The following is a 16,519-nucleotide window of genomic DNA, read 5'->3' on the forward strand; positions in this document are numbered from 1 at the left end:
TACATATTTACTTTTATCATTTGCTTTGGCATCCTCTGTAACTCACTGCGAATGATGAGAAAAGTCAAATACCATTGTATTGTAGCCTACATTTTGAAAAAAAAATCATTGTATTTTTTAGCTCAAACTGGCAAGAGCTGCCATCCGTGACTATTATACTTTTAAATGAGGGTCATAACTGCTGGTTCTCCCAACTCTACAATGAGCTCAACGAGTGCCTTCACTGCTGCTGATGAAGCCAGCGGAGTGGGCCAGGCTTAAATGGGGGTTTCGGGACAATAATTGGGCCCAGCGATGATCTAGTCTGCCTCCAGCTTAAGCACTCTTTGCATAAACTGTTTCTTCTTTTTCCTCATGTGATACAGACCACAAAGAGACTTTAGTAGGAAAAACTCTTTTTCGGGGAGTTTCCTCTTTGTGATCTTATATTCACTGGTTTCTTTCTGTTGAGCTCAATTCATAACATTGTAACTATACCTTTGAGAAACTCTGCCTTTCTCTCTTTATTTATTTCTTTGATAGGTGTGTGTATCTGCGTGGGTCGGAGTGCATCATCTGTGCATGTATGTGGCCGTTTGTCTGTCAGTTATTGGTGATTTTTAGTGAGCCAAACCAGAGCTGTGGGAGGCCTTATCAGAGTTCCCCTGCAACCCTGATTGGACAGTAACGAGGACACTAACATGAGGCCAGGGAGGGAAAATCAACATCAACAACAGCCAGGGAAACCACAAAAGTGATTTTGAGGACAAATGTGTGGCAGTGCTGGGATAAAACGGAGAACTGAGGAACAGAGAAGCAAGAAAATCCTCCATTCTCACTAAAGGGGCCTCAGGTGTTCTGCTTTCTACCCCCTGAAGGCTCCCAACGCAGTCTCACCCCAAGTAGTCAATTTCTGACTACCTTGGACCAGACGGCAATTTTTGACATCTTGGGTATTCCTTCCATGTCACATTTTGACTATGTGGCCTAACCCTAAACCTATTCCTAAACCTAACCTCAATGACGTTATGCTGCCACAAGGGGGCGCCTTTGAGGACATAGTCAAAATGTGACGTGGAAGGAATACCCAAGACGTCAAAAATTGCAGAGACTGTGTAGAGGCTCCTAATTGCCTCTTTACAACAATCACCATTATGATTGGTGCATTCCTGCTTCGTTCGCCTTGTCAACAGAATGAACTCCAGGCCCACTTCAACAGCTCAAGCAAATAGCAAATTTGGTTAACACTTTAAAATAATGGATGCAAAAAAGCATTATAAAGACTTAATAAATAATGAACTATTTATTAACAAAATAAAAAAACTCTGTTAAAAGGGTTTTAGGGCGTATTCAGACCAGGAAAGTCCTATAAGCTATAGGACGGTCATGAAACATGGTTTATGCAATCATTGATTACACAATTGACGATTCCATAGTACACACCTACACATTATTGATACCCAGCGAGAAGACACACTCTTCGTGCATCATTTCTTATACTCTTATTCCTCACATCTAGTAATAACACATTAGATATTTGGAACTGTATAAGAATTGTATACTTAATAATGTAATCATAATTACATTGCTGTACTTCCCTTAATTTAATGGTAGCCATGTAATTTCGATTGCATAACTGCAGTTGAACCTACATTAACGTTGCACCTTGGTGAGGAAGAATATTCCTCACGCCCATTAATTGCAAGAGTACCTACATTTAATGGTGCAAGCCGTGCAAGGAAGTTATTCACACCCAATAATGTAATTTCGATTGCATAACTGCAATGGAACCTACAGTGAAGTAGGCTATATTTTTGAAGATCACGATGCAATAACATTCAATTAGCAGCAGCGCTGGTCAATCAACATTTGTCACAAAAATAAGGTAGCATAGGGCTATTTTACGTCTCCGTAGGGGAGGGTCATGCTTTTTTTTTGACGGCGTCACGGGGTATTTTTGAACCGTGCTAGGGGAGGGTCATGCAAAAATTGACGATCAAAGGTGGACATCTTCCGGCAACCCCGAAAATAGAAAACGAACAGTCCCTAAGCCATCCTCAATGAACATGTGAATGACCGTAGGCCTACAATAATGTACGCCCACGATTGCGATAGTTTAGGCTATTATTTTATTAATATTGTTGCAAACAAACTCTCTGTCGAATTTACACCAAAGACATGGACATGACAAGTTGTGGAGTCGCTTTGTTTACACTCTGTTTCCCATGAATCTCGACAAACGACGGAAGCTCCCGAGGTACAAAAAAGCAAAAGGTCTGGGATTAGGTCCAGTCTGCTTTCACAGACCTTTCAGCTCGGTCTCGGTCCACTTGTTTGGTCCGGACCAGGATTCGCTGGTTTGTATTCAGACCATCCCAAAAGGTCCGAACCAACGAAAATCTGGTCCGTTTGGTCATTTGGTCCGGACCAAATGGGGTAGGTGTGAATACGCCCTTAAAATCCTGAACATATCATTTGTAAATATTTCATAAAGCATGAATATAAATTTAGTAAGTAATAAAAACATTTGTTAAGGTTTAGTTATCATTAGTAAATTATTTGCTTTTTATGCATCCATTATTATAAAGTGTTACCCAAATTTGTTAGGAAGAAGATTACTTTGGGGTAGCTGACTTGGTTCTTCATCATAGCAGAGTGTTCAAGGGTAGCAGGTATTGCTGGTATGGCTTTATTGTGAAACAGACATAAACTAATTATAATAATATTATAATAATCTTTTTGTAAAACGAAATGTGTTACTGCAGCTCAAACTAAGCGTAAAAAAAATCATAATTATTTTATCATCCTACTGACACGGTATCATGTGCAAAAGTTTAACTTATTTCTACACAACCCTGCTATGACATACTGTAACATATAGAGCCTGATCTTGAAGGGATTGCGTCCAATTTCTCACGCAAACCAACATCCACAATTGTGTGCAGATTCCGACACTTTCCCTGCTGTCTGGAGCACACAGATGGTTATGGTTTCTGATTGGTCTAGCTGTGCCCTTCCAAAAAGCATGACTAAACTTAACCTGTCAGTAATGCAATGTTTCTGAGTTGTTAATTTGCGCCTTGACCAGAACCATCCCTAAACCTACCCTGTCAAATACAGCTGCAAGAGCACTGCGCATGTGTGTCAAAGGGAATTGCTTTAGATTATAGACGTAATTCGTTCAAGATCCTGTAGACCTATGAGCAACACATTTTAATGTGCATGCCACTGAGACTACACATCTGCAGAAACATCATTTCACATAGTACTCATGAGAACGCCTGTATGTGCATTTGGAATTTTGATAGAAAAACCCGGGTGGATTAGGATTCCAATCCCTGCTCAAATGAATGTGACTGGCTGCATCTCATCCAATAAGACGGTGACAAGCTGATTCACAATGACAGGGAATTGGAACAGATCAACCTGCTCAAGGGAAAGTAATCCCGCATCGTTATCTGGAAATTCTCATGTACGCTGTGTAGTCAGAGGTGAGGAGCTATCTGTTATCTCCGACTTTTGAGTTTGACGTTTCTTTTTTTGGGAAGAGTTTGGAGGCTTGAAGACAACTTGTAACATCTGACTTCTAAGTATCAGGATACCAAAATATTCCAGGCAATTCCATGCTCCCAAAGTTATGTGTTAACAGTTTGGAGTGTTTCACTTCCTCTTCCAATATACAGACATGGATGACAGATTATGGTATGGATGAATTTGACTGGACTGCACAGAGTCCTAACTTGAATCAAACAGAACACCTTTAGGATGAAGTAGAGTGGAGACTGAGAGTAAGGCCTTCTCGACCAACAGCAGTGTTTGACTTCACCAATGCACTTTTGGAACAATACTCAACCATTTCTATATACACACTCCTCACCCTTGTGGACAGACTTCTCAGATGAGTTGAAGCTGTGGACCGATAAATTGAGCACCATTGGTTAGGAATGGTATGGCAGTTCATGTAATATTCTCACATACAAATGCAGAAAAATGTAATATCAGAAATTTGTGAGTTAAGGCAAGTTAGCGAATTACTTTTGGTAAACTTACGTAAGACATGGCCACACCAACTTTGGTGATTATAAGGTTTATTACATAGGCTCTACGCAAAGGGGTTAACAACTGAAAAAGCTTCCTATCCATAGCTAGATTATTCTTTGCAGTAAGTGAATGGCTGCATGCTACAGTACATGGTCTTTGTGCAGTCCGTGGAAACGAAAAAAGCTCCCACTTTAGTTCCATATTACAGTCAGTGTGGCTAATACCTTTCCAGACTGGCAGTGATGCATGTGTCCTTTTCTCTGGGCCCTCTGTTCCAGGCCCCAAATGTAGGGCAGGTCAGAGAAAAGGGAGGGAGACTTATACTTCTCATTTTCTCACTAATGATATTCTTTTTCAAACGGCATCAATTTGAGGGATGAAGAAAACGTGCATGAAAAGGCCACCCTTTTGCCTTTTTCTCAAAATGTAAAAAGGTGCTCAGAGGAAAGTGGGGCCCAGATCACTTTTGTGCCACATTATTGAAGGGGTCGCTATATGAAGTTGCCCAGCCTTTTCTAGCTCTCATCATTATGCACACACCCGCGTGCTACAGACACAAAAACCTACATGAGTAAACATGCACATGCACACATGCAAACACACACATAACACTTAATGCACTCAGTTGGGCACGTGCACATACCAGTGGTGGCTGCCAGTTTGTCAAACAGGGGAGGCTGGTCAATTACAATATCTACAGATTTTACACACATCTTACATTGGTCCTGAGGAACAAATGGCCCCACACACTAAAGGACTCTTGTCGAAACAAATTTGTTGGAAAGCTGGTGTTTTTTTACTATACATATTGTTCTTAATTATTTGAGTGTAGCTCTTTGTGAGAAATCTTGAAGCAGTCTGTTCTGGAATAAACACGGGAACTGACCTGTGGTGGGGATTCTAACAGAGAGCTGGTGATACTATCACATCATATTCAATTAATCATTATATTCATACTTGTATTCATAGGGAAATGTTATATTTATATATATTTTAAAAAATATACAGTGCTGGCCAAAAGTATTGCCACCCATTCAATTCTGTCAGATACTATTCAATTTCTTCCAGAAAATGATTGCAATCACAAATGCTTTGTCATTAATATCTTCATTTGTTTGTCTTGCAATCAAAAAACACAAATGAGAATGAAAAAAAAAATCAAATGAATGATCATTGTACACAAAATTCCAAAAATGGGCTGGACAGAAGTATTGACACCCTCTGTCTAATACTTGGTAGCACAACCTTTAGACAAAATAATGTTGAACAACCACTTCTGATAACCATCAGTGAGTTTCCTACAATGCGTGCGTGCGTGCGTGCGTGCGTGAGAGAGAGAATGAGAGGGATGGAGAGATAGAGAATACAGATGGTCTGAATTTTATAAAAAGTAAGGAGAAATTTATTTTGAATATTAGAACTTGTGTACACATGGCTATGTTTGCTGCTTTTTACCAGCACACTGTGATACTTCTCACTGTAAACAGATGTTTCCCAGCATGTGGAGCAGTAGAGATGGACGGGTGCGTGAAGAGCAGTGGTTATGTTCCCACCCCAGTCTTGATGATGTGCACAGCTTCTGTTTGCTCTCATGATTACCGTCTGACACCGTGTAGTTTACAGCTGTGGTGTTATCTGTTTGCTCATCTTACCTCAAGAAACTGTGAAACACAAGCACTCTCACTCTCTTCCACATCATGTAAACACGTCATGCTCTTTTGGAAAAATTGGCCAAAAATTCTATAAACACACTCATCATTTTTTAGGACAGTCTTCCAAGACGAGTTGAGGCTGTAATCAGGGATGGACTGGGGGAGAAATAGGGCCCGGGCACTTTTGGCTGAAAGCACCCCCCCCGCGCAGAACTGATTCACCGGTGGCACTGTCGTGGGCCCCTATTTTCAGAAATGTATATGCCCGCAATGCCAGATGGCCAGTCCAGCCGTGGCTGTAATACCTGCAAAAAGTGGACTGACATATTTAACCCAATGAATGGGTTAGGAATGGGATGGCACTTCAATTCATGTCACTTGTCACCACATGGTGATGTGAGACCTGTTACATGAAGAAGTTAAACGTCTGAAGAAGGGTTCTACCCCAAACGTCACAGAAAAAATAAAGCGATAATTGGGAGCATGAAATCCTGGTTGTAGCCGACTCTTTTTTACACCTGTTAAATGAGCAATTTTGGCATATGTCTGAAAATAGCTCTTTTGACAAAGTGGGTGCAATCTGTTTTAAACGCAGTCAGTCAGGCCTGGCCTAAGTTTACATGGTGATGGTGCAAAAAAGAGGATGTGAAAGTGGCGTCTGGTATTCAACTTCTCATGGTGTTTCGTAAGACACTTGTGAGGGGAAAATGAGAAAAACATATTTTACTCGAAGTGTCTTGTGTTTACAAGTTTAGAGGAAGTGTGATGTAATTTGTATGTGACGTAAATATTTTGTTTTTTTCGCTGTTTAGACAGAGACACAACTGAATTCGTCTTCAAAACTCCCCACTCTTGAAGGAGTCTTCAGATGTTTGCATTCTCAGAACCTGGTGGCACGATTGCCGTGTAAACGAAAGACAGTTTTCACTCGCAATCGTCTCGGCAAATGCTGCTGCCTCTGTGTCTTCTGTGAAACGCTGAATGTCTCTACAAACAGCCTTACAAATGCGTTGTTTACCCTGGGTTATTTAACACAGCAGCACGCATAGTTGCACACCTGCCGGAAAACCCTCATGTCGACTTGAAAGAGTGTGGAATCGCAGAACAAAGCTAATTTCTCAGCCAACTGTGACTCATTCCGTCTGTTCAATCTCGCAATGCTGTCATCAGCTCCACATAGAAATTGATTCCGACACAAAGCTTAGAAGATTGACAATAACATAAAAAACGAAAATGGGAACGGAATGGAACATATCACATGGGGCATTTCTCTGCTTGTGTCTTAAATTTAATATTTCATTGGGTTTTTTAATCTCTGGTGGTTTCATCCCATCCAACTGTCTGTCTCTTCAGTAATGATCAATACAACACGCGGATGTGAAAGGATGTTTGAATAGAGTCAAAAGAAAATGTGTGTTTATTAAAAGATCTAAAAAAAACACTTAATATCTTACTTTGGGAAGTCAACAATGGAATAAAAAAGGTCTTGGAGCCGGTCCCAGAAATGCCAAAAAAGCCTGGTCTGGATAGGGTTACATTTGTTTGAGATTAGCAAATCAGTTTAACTTCATACAACTAAGACACATGTCATGACCTCTCAGTCATAAACAAACACACGCACACGCACACACGCACGCACGCACGCACACACACACACACACACACACACACACACACACACACACACTTGCTGTTGTTACAGAGATGCAGTTACCCAATTACAAACAACTGTTTATCAGTAAGGCCCAATGGAGTAATAGTTCTAACAGTGTGGCATCGGAAAGCTACACAAGGTGTGTGTGTGTGTGTGTGTGTGTGTGTGTGTGTGTGTGTGTGTGCGTGCGTGCGTGCGTGCGTGCGTGCGTGCGTGCGTGCGTGCGTGCGTGCGTGTGTGTGTGTTGTGGAATAGGAGGTAGTTGTCGCTATCAGGAACTATTGAACTAAACAAACAAACAAATAAGTAAGTCATTACAGTGTTAGTATGGCACGTTACTAATTGGGGAGGATGCTGCCACCACAGACCTGTATTAACCTAGACTGGCAATGCCCCTCGAAATTTTCGGATTTCTCAGAGCCGCAGAATCGTAGTCCGCCATCTTAGTGGAGACTCCCGTAATTACGTAATGACGTCATGCACCGATGGGTTTTCTTAAAAATATTTTTTTTGCAACACTGGTTCACTAGTTAAGTTGGACCAGGCCATGTGTAACGTCTTTAGAACAATAGCTCTAGTATAAATTAATGTTCTAGAAAAGTCTCGCTCTCAAGTGGCTCGTTATTTTCACAGCTGCAATGTGCTGTGCCGTGTTGTTGCTAGGTTACCTTCAGCGTCCTTGGGGGGGTATTAATAATAGCACAGTTACCGGTAGCTTCACTGAAAACGTACGGCTTATTTAAGAAATATACATACCAATATACACAGTTGTCATTACATCTGAGTTAAGTACATAAAATAAGCTTTACACACGTAAGCATGGCCGATTCAGTGTCACAAATATCCACAAACCTGCATAAGCGGCAACGAAAACAGTCGGCTTCGGGGTTGCCAGATAACACTGATTATGTTCGTCCATTTTTACCCACAGACCGCCTTCCTCAACGGCCCCGATTGGGCGGGAAACCGCCCTATCTGGCAAGACCGCTCAGCTTCAGGCTCTCTAATAAAACGTTTGGAGGTAGTGAGGGTTATTTCATTATTGGAGTGAGAATTTAGACGTTACGACTTGTCAAAATCTTACAAAAAATGATTGAAACCCACTTTGATAACGTTGTAATCACCGTTTGAAATCGTATGCATTCCTATGGCACACAGCTGCGATAGTCTCCACTAGGCGGGGCTACGTCTGTGGGAGGAGCCCACAGGGCGCGAAAAAGGCAAAGATGGCTGCGCCCGGTCAATCCGAAAAGCTGCCACTGGCTAGAACCGCCCATTGCCAGTCTAGGTTAATACAGGTCTGTGGCTGCCATATTCTGGGTTGGTGAAGCAGGATAAACAAAGTGAAATACCAAATGTTCAGCTAAAATAAAGCAACTCCAGAATATTCTAAACAATACATGATAGTGCACCTTCAAGCAACTTTGGGTCAGTTTTTCCTTCCATTTCCCATCGTGGGGAGCCAATAGTTAGTCATGGTGGGTGCTGTGGGTGGTGTGTGTGGGGGGCTGATCTTCCACAAAGTCCATTTCAAATCTCTTGTCAAATGTGAGTTGACTTTTCATACAATGAAGCTCAATGACCATATAGAAAATAGGCAGCCTTTTATTGAGGAGAATATTAAAAGCAATCTACTAATCTTGCTAATAGAGCTCTGCTTTTATGGCATCTGTCACCATGCAAGCGGGTCAATATGGCCAGACATGCTCTCAAGTCAATATTGGCCATAGAAAAGCAGCCTTTTCCGGCCTTGTGATATGAATACACCTCCCAGAGAGACTGAATAGAGCACCTGATATTCCTTAGCAGTCAGCCTGCCATATTGCCAATGGCTTTTTTTGCTTTCCACTTTTCTATACCCAGCATGCCTTATGGTGGGGGGCCCACAATTAGGTCTCACCACACGCGGGGCCCTGCAGTGCAGAGTGGGGCAGAAATGGGCAGCGCTTGACATGCTGCACCCCAGGACATGGCCATTTCCCCAGAGCACATAATGCACTCCTCGCTGTGAGGTCAGGCAGTTGGGTAGCCCTCAGAGTGGCTGAAGTGGCTTTCTGTGGGGCACATAACCAGCCAACCCTGTCCTGACTGGGTCAGAGTGACACTTTGTCATTTGCAAACAGACAGGCAAAGAGGTTGCCCTTTTTGCACTCCCTTTTTACCTCCTAACCCACACTGCCCACTTCCTAACTAACTTCAAAAACTTACTTTTAATGTTTTAAAGGTACATTTTGTTATTACTAGTATTGCAATTATTATTATTATTATTATTAGTAGTAGTAGTAGTAGTAGTATTAGTAGTAGTTGTAGTAGCAGTAACAGTAGTAGTAGTAGTGGTAGTAATTGTGGTGGTAAATGTAGTATCAGCCATAGCAAAAGCACATCTGAATTGTGGGAAAGCGATGGTATGTTTGAATGTCATGTCTAATTTTAATAAATGTAATACCCTTTACCCTTATTTGACATCCCATTCTCTATTGACGGAAAAGGTTTTCGCTTTTGGCAAGTTAAGTCAAAGTAACTCATATCCATGTAACATCATACAAAATTCAGGCAGTCATTAATTCATATGTCACAGTGTGTGGTTTGTGTCATATAATAATGAAAGCACAATTTGTTAAAGTATGTTCCCCAACAAATATTAACCATGTGTATGTGTATCCTCTGCGAATAGAGGCCCTCCATTTCACATCTAAGAGATCTGAGGCAGGGGAGATAATTGCCGCTCCATTGCTTTGTCATTTTCAATAATTTTGTGTAGCAGTGAGTCTCTGAGTCTCTAGTGTTCCCAGAGGCCTTGTGCTGAAGACCACTCTGCGCTCTTCACAGCAGATTACTGCTCAGTGTTTCTTCAAATTGTGTTTGAAGTTCGAATCCCCCCGTTTCTCTAATTGGCTCATCTGCAATTCCCTTTCAAAAATGGCACGTCCAAGACCTTCTCATTGTACATAATAATCCCAAAGAGACAGTGCATGACTGTTTGATGAGCCTGTCTTTTGTTCAAAGAGGACAATAAAAGCTACTCTGGACTAAAATATTCATAATATTTATTATTTTGTTCAGGTTGTCCCTGTCCATGGATTTGCTGCACTATATCAACTGTATATTTCTCCGCTGTTTACAGGCTGTTCATCATCATATTAGCAACTTGTCCGATTTACAAGTTTGCAAGGTCTGACCTAATGTGTTTCAATACACCTCAAAGTTCAGCTGTATTTTGAGTCAAAGTCTTTGAAGCTCTCTCCTCCTCGTTTTCAGTCCCACCCTTCTCCAATTGAGTAATTACTGTGTGATAACTAGTGAGTGCAATTATAGGTTTCCTCGAGGCCAACAATGCATCCAGGGCTGGACTGGCATTTTTTGGGCCAGGCAGTTTCCAATGCCAGGCCACCATGAAGCTTAAGAAAACAAAGCCTATGACAGTAGACCCTACCAATATGTGTAATAAACCGTAACCCATGCTCCCAGTTCCATGATAGGGTCTACACACTGTACCACTGATGCACAGAGAGGATGGCTCTAGTTGTCCAAGCAACTGCCTTTATGCCTTACTCCTAAGTGGAGGGTCTCTTGTAGCCTCTTACTTCTCTAGTCTACAACTACAACATGAACGTGATGTGTTAGACAATTTGAATTCAACCAAAAATAAACATATTGAACACATTCTCTGTCAGGTTTGTTGCTCCCCTCTAGACCTCCTTCCTTTACGCGTTTCCCTCCCTACCTGGTTACTCAGCAGTACTCTCTCTCTGTCTCTCTCTTTCTCTCACTCTCTCTCTCAGGTGCTTACTGTATGTCGCGTGTTTGTTAGTCATCCCATTCTATCCTCCATCTTGCTCTATGTGGATCTCTCTCGTCACAATCAGTGCGTTTGGTGTTACACTCTCAGCTTGTGTCAAAGGTGTGTGTGTGTGTGTGCAGGCCTATGAGTGTGTGTTTGAGCTGGCACCCTTACCTTCGTCTTCATCTTCATCTTCATCTCTCTGGAGGAGGAGTGTAGGAGTGGAACAGTTAGGGAGGGGACGTGAATGGCAGCGTGTGGAGCAGAGCTGCCACCACACAGTGGAAGTACATTAAAACCGTTCAAAGGGGCCGCGGGAGTCGGAACGCCGCGCTCCAGCGGAGACGCATGCAAATGGAGTTTAATTCTCCGAGCGAGCACCAGTTAAACTGTCACTGGCTTCTGAGGGGAATGTGTGTGTGTGTGTGTGTGTGTGTGGGGGGGGTTACAGAACAGAGTGGGAGGTACACACTGTCTACAGCAGGGGAAGACAGAGCGTGCAAAGTAGGGGGTATGGGGGTGAGGAGGACAGAGACACTGGAAGTGCAATAGTGGAACAAAATGAAGCCGGGACCAAAATACAGTTGGGAGTTTAAACTTACCGGGAGAGCTAATCTCATCTGGCATACTAATACAACTTGTCTAAAATATTCTTGTGAAAACTTAATGATAAGTCAGTTGATGTAGATCATTCTAACTTAAAAGCAAAAACTCAATGTGAATAAAATCATATGTGGAAAGTAGATTAAAAAGTGTATGGCACAAATGAGGCATACTGTATGGCAGGGGTGGGGAACCTTTTTCTTTTGAAGGGCCACTTCAAATTCCTCCATACAAGTCCTCCAAGGGCCGTACTATGAACACAAACCAGGATTTCCCCTTGCATTTTGGGCCTATATTGAAGGCAGCCACCTTTACAACAGACCCCACCTTCACTAGGTCCCCTGAAATAAAACTTAATTTTATTGCAAATGCATTTTTTAAGATTCCTTTACAAAACATATCATATTTCATGTGAAGCAGCATGGCATTAAAACCATATCGGGGACCGGATAAGATGGCCTCAACGGCCCTAAACGGTCCTTGAGACATACAGCAGGTTCCCCACCCCTGTTGTATGGGAATGCATACACAGTGGAATTTGCAGTGTTAATTCAACACCAGCAGAGTCGATTTTAACACTCAGAGTGTTGGTACAACACCTCCAGTGTTGAATTGGCCCTTCAAAATTTGCTGTGTATGATTAGGCGTTGGTTATGTTATACACTTGATGGTTCTAATATAAATGGGGCAACAATGCATTCTGCAGTTTTAAATTTCTTGTGGGCTGTGTATCAACTGGTTGAGGCAAGACCTAACACTCTAGTTGCTCTTCCACTCCAGAAGAAAGTCCTGTGACACAACATGCTTTCCTGTTCATGTGTGGTCAGAGATGACAAAGTGAAAAACAATCACACCACCCACCCCAAACCTACCTGAAACCTCAGCCTTCACCTCGTGCATTCAATTGACCCAATTCTTCGTTCATTGTGGGTTCACTGTGTGTGTGTGTGTGTGTGTGTGTGTGTGTGTGTGTGTGTGTGTGTGTGTGTGTGTGTGTGTGTGTGTGTGTGTGTGTGTGTGTGTGTGTGTGTGTGTGTGTGTGTGTGTGTGTGTGTGTGTGTGTGTGTGTGTGAGTGTGTGTGGTGAACTTGTCAGTATGACATACTTGTCAATATGATATAGAGAAGGCCCAGAGTAGGATGTGAAGAGATGTTGAATGTTGATGAGTGCAAGCTAAGACACACACATTGTGAAAATGACTGGCAATGACTAGTTCTTAGCTTCTCTTCTCAAATCTGAGGTAACGGTAAATGTGTTTTACTCTGTGCAGAAAACAGCAACAACAGAAAGTAATTTAGATGCTTAGATGCTCATAAGAACATTTAGGTGTTATGGATAAGCGAGTCATATTTTCCCAATTCCCTCATATTTCCACTTTATCGTAGTCCATCCACTGTATAACTCATGGGAACAAATCAATATTGTTTTGAAACAGTACCCTGGGGTGGTAACATATCCCATTTCATGAAGTGTAGCTATAATACACTTTATGAGATTTTTTATGCGATTGTCTTCAATATTTCCCTATATATTCAATATTTCCCCATGGCAGGAGAACTCACAGTCTTCTGACCTGAATGACTAATGCAAAAATATTAGATGGCCTCTGACCTCATTGTTTATGAGGTTAGGCAGAGCGTTTCACTATAAGTCACAAACGCGCGCTCACGCATGCACGCATGCACGCACGCACGCACGCACGCACGCACGCACGCACGCACGCACACACACACACACACACACACACACACACACACAACGCAAAACAATGTATTGTATGAAGAGGTCTTCAGTGTCTGGGGCAGGGACAAAATAAACCCAATAAAGTGGACTCTTTGCAACATATAGAAATAAAAGCTTCTGATAGCTAAAACCTTGCATCTAAAGACCTAACAGGTGGCATACTGACTAATATGATGGCAATATAAAAGTTATTAAAATAAATTCAACATGCCCAGCACTATGATTACACACCCTATACAGCCCCATGCATGACGTAGACAGAGAAAGTGACTCAGAAATGAGTAAAAGATAAAAAAACATTACACATATACAAGTGTATGTGTGTGTGTGTGTGTTTGTGTGTGTGTGTGTGTGTGTGTGTGTGTGTGTGTGTGTGCGTGTTCGTGTGTGTGTGTGTGCGCGTGTTCGTGTGTGTGTGGGTGTGTGTGTGTGGGTGGGTGGGTGTGCATGCGCACACGTATTTCTGTTCACCTGCACAGGTCTCATTTTCCCCCCAGCAACCAAGTGGGAGGGAGGTTTGATTAGAATTCCTGAGCGAGCGAGCAGGCCGTTTTGGCCCTGTTTATCGCCACGCTGCAGCTAGAGGCTGGGCAAAGTTATCACGGCTGCCCGCATCTTGTAGATAAGGAACCAGGGCCTTTATGGACCTCCATGTATTCAAATAGGGAGCAAAACACTGCCTGGGCAGGGACGGGTGGGGGGATCAAGGTAGAGAATTAAAAAAGGTTGGAGGAAGTTAAGTGAAAAGAAGGAGAAGGAAAAAAATAGGGTTACCTGGCAGACAAAAAGGGAGAGCACTTTCCTGTGCAGTTTAATCATTAGTTGTCAGTTCAATCAGAAATAGGTTCATCAAAATGACCTCAAGTGAACAGGAAAGCCATATCTACATATAGACCTACATATTCAGTTTCAAAGATATATTGTAGGTGACCGGTGGTTTAGGCCTTTTTCGTTTAGGCAAGAGTTGTCTAGGCCACCTTGCCGTCGTTTAGGCCAGCAGAGGTGCCGGTTAGGCCACTTGAGCTGCCGTTTAGGCCAGCTTTTTATTATTATTGTACATTCGTTATTCAGGGATTCTTGAGAGATGGGACAAAACGCGTTTTGAAAGCCTAATTTTGAAAATGCAGCATATGTTGTTGATGGTTATATATTCATGTAGATAAAGATGTGTAGTTTTCATGCATGTAAAAATACAGGCTCCAGGTAAAAAGGCATTTTTAACAAAATAACATGTTTACCTACACACCTAGATTTTCGTCAACTCCGTCAGAGACAAGAAAAGTATATAATCAAATTATTATAATAGTCCAACAAGAATCTTTAGCTCTGATTTGTATTGTAATGATACTTAGTTACTTTGATGTACAATAATATGTAATATATATATATAACTGTTATTAGACTGTTTAGACTGTCTCTGACACAGCTATTCATGCTGATAGATTTCCTGTTACTGCGGGTCACTGTGGCACAGCACACTAAGCCCGCCATATATGGGCTTACGTACCTATGGCAACCCGGGTTCAAGTCCAGTCTGGGTCCTTTACCAGCCCTGCCTCATCTCTTTCTCTCCCACTCTCTTCCTGTCATACTCTTGACTGTTATATAAGCAACAAAACCCTTAAAAAAATATTGCCTATTCTCCACCTTCCGGGCACATGAATTGTTGGATTACTATTCAGAGCACTGTTTAGCACTGTGTGTGCTTTCTGGTCCTATGGGCATGGTATATTGCATTTTTTTTCTTATTTTCGGACATGTTTGTTTTACACCTCACTTGTCCACACAGTAGGCAGTGGAATAAAATCAGCATGGTCTATCATGGCGAACCCCCAAGTCAATCTCTTTCTCATCACTGCTTGTCCCCGGGATTGTGGTGGAGACTGAATGGCAGACACAACTGGGGATGGCCTGGACACAAGTTTGCAAACACGCGCAAGCACATACACATGCACGCGCACGCACACACACACACACACACACACACACACACACACACACACACACACACACACACACACACACACACACACACACACACACACACACACACACACACACACACACACACACACACACACACGCCTCTGCAGAGTGAAGCGGCGTGGTCTCTTTAGAGATGCCTCATCTTATCGGTCTGATCCAAACCACCAACAAGCCGTTATTTTTCACATCCTGCAGGGAAGTATGCAAAGCCATAGATGGATGGATGGATGGATTGATGTAAGAGGGGAGTTGGAGGGAATGATTGAAGAATGAAAAGCCAAAGAGAGAGACAAAAAAGATTAGTCGTGGGGCTTTGCTTCTGAGAGGCTGTGCCTAGCCTAAATACAAAGTTCATGTCCCTGTATCTAAATGAAGAGATTGACAAGGAACAACCGAAAGGAAAAAAAGAGAACAATAATAAAAGCTTAAGAGAAAGGGGATGTATTTGAGACACAAATGTGACAAAGAGTTTGAGAAGCTCTCTTCTTGCATCTGTCATTGGTCTGCTTTAATTTGGAATTGGTTATTTATCATTTATATGGCACTTGTTGTGCATACTTTATAGCCCCTTCTCTGCTCTGCCCTCCATACCAGGAGATCCCCTCTACTTTGTACTATTGATATACAAGCTATAAAGGACATGGGAAAAGGCAACAACGAGGACTTCCCTCTCAGTTTTCCAAATTTTGGACATCTAGCCAAACATAGTGCTCGTATATAGCCTAGTTATCAAAAACGCAGTTGTTGTTTAACATACTGTAGTAGTTTATTTTCTTTTGACTCGTGTCTAGTGCTTAAACGGAAAGTTTTAGTTTAGTTCAATTTAGTTGGTTTATTTCGGCAGGGACCAATAAGAATAGCCACTCTGGTGCATGCACACACACACACACACACACACACAACGTGCGTGCACAAACACGCACACACGCACATACACACACACCATCACGGGTGCTGCTAAAAATGTTGGGCCCCATGAAAGATTCACATTTTGGGCCCCCAAAATGATAATCATGTTATCAGCATCCTTCCAGGGGCCCTGTTGATGTTGGGCCCTTACAATTTGTAACACCTTTCCCC

Source organism: Engraulis encrasicolus, chromosome 9 (assembly GCF_034702125.1).
Source record: "Engraulis encrasicolus isolate BLACKSEA-1 chromosome 9, IST_EnEncr_1.0, whole genome shotgun sequence".
NCBI lineage: Eukaryota > Metazoa > Chordata > Actinopteri > Clupeiformes > Engraulidae > Engraulis > Engraulis encrasicolus.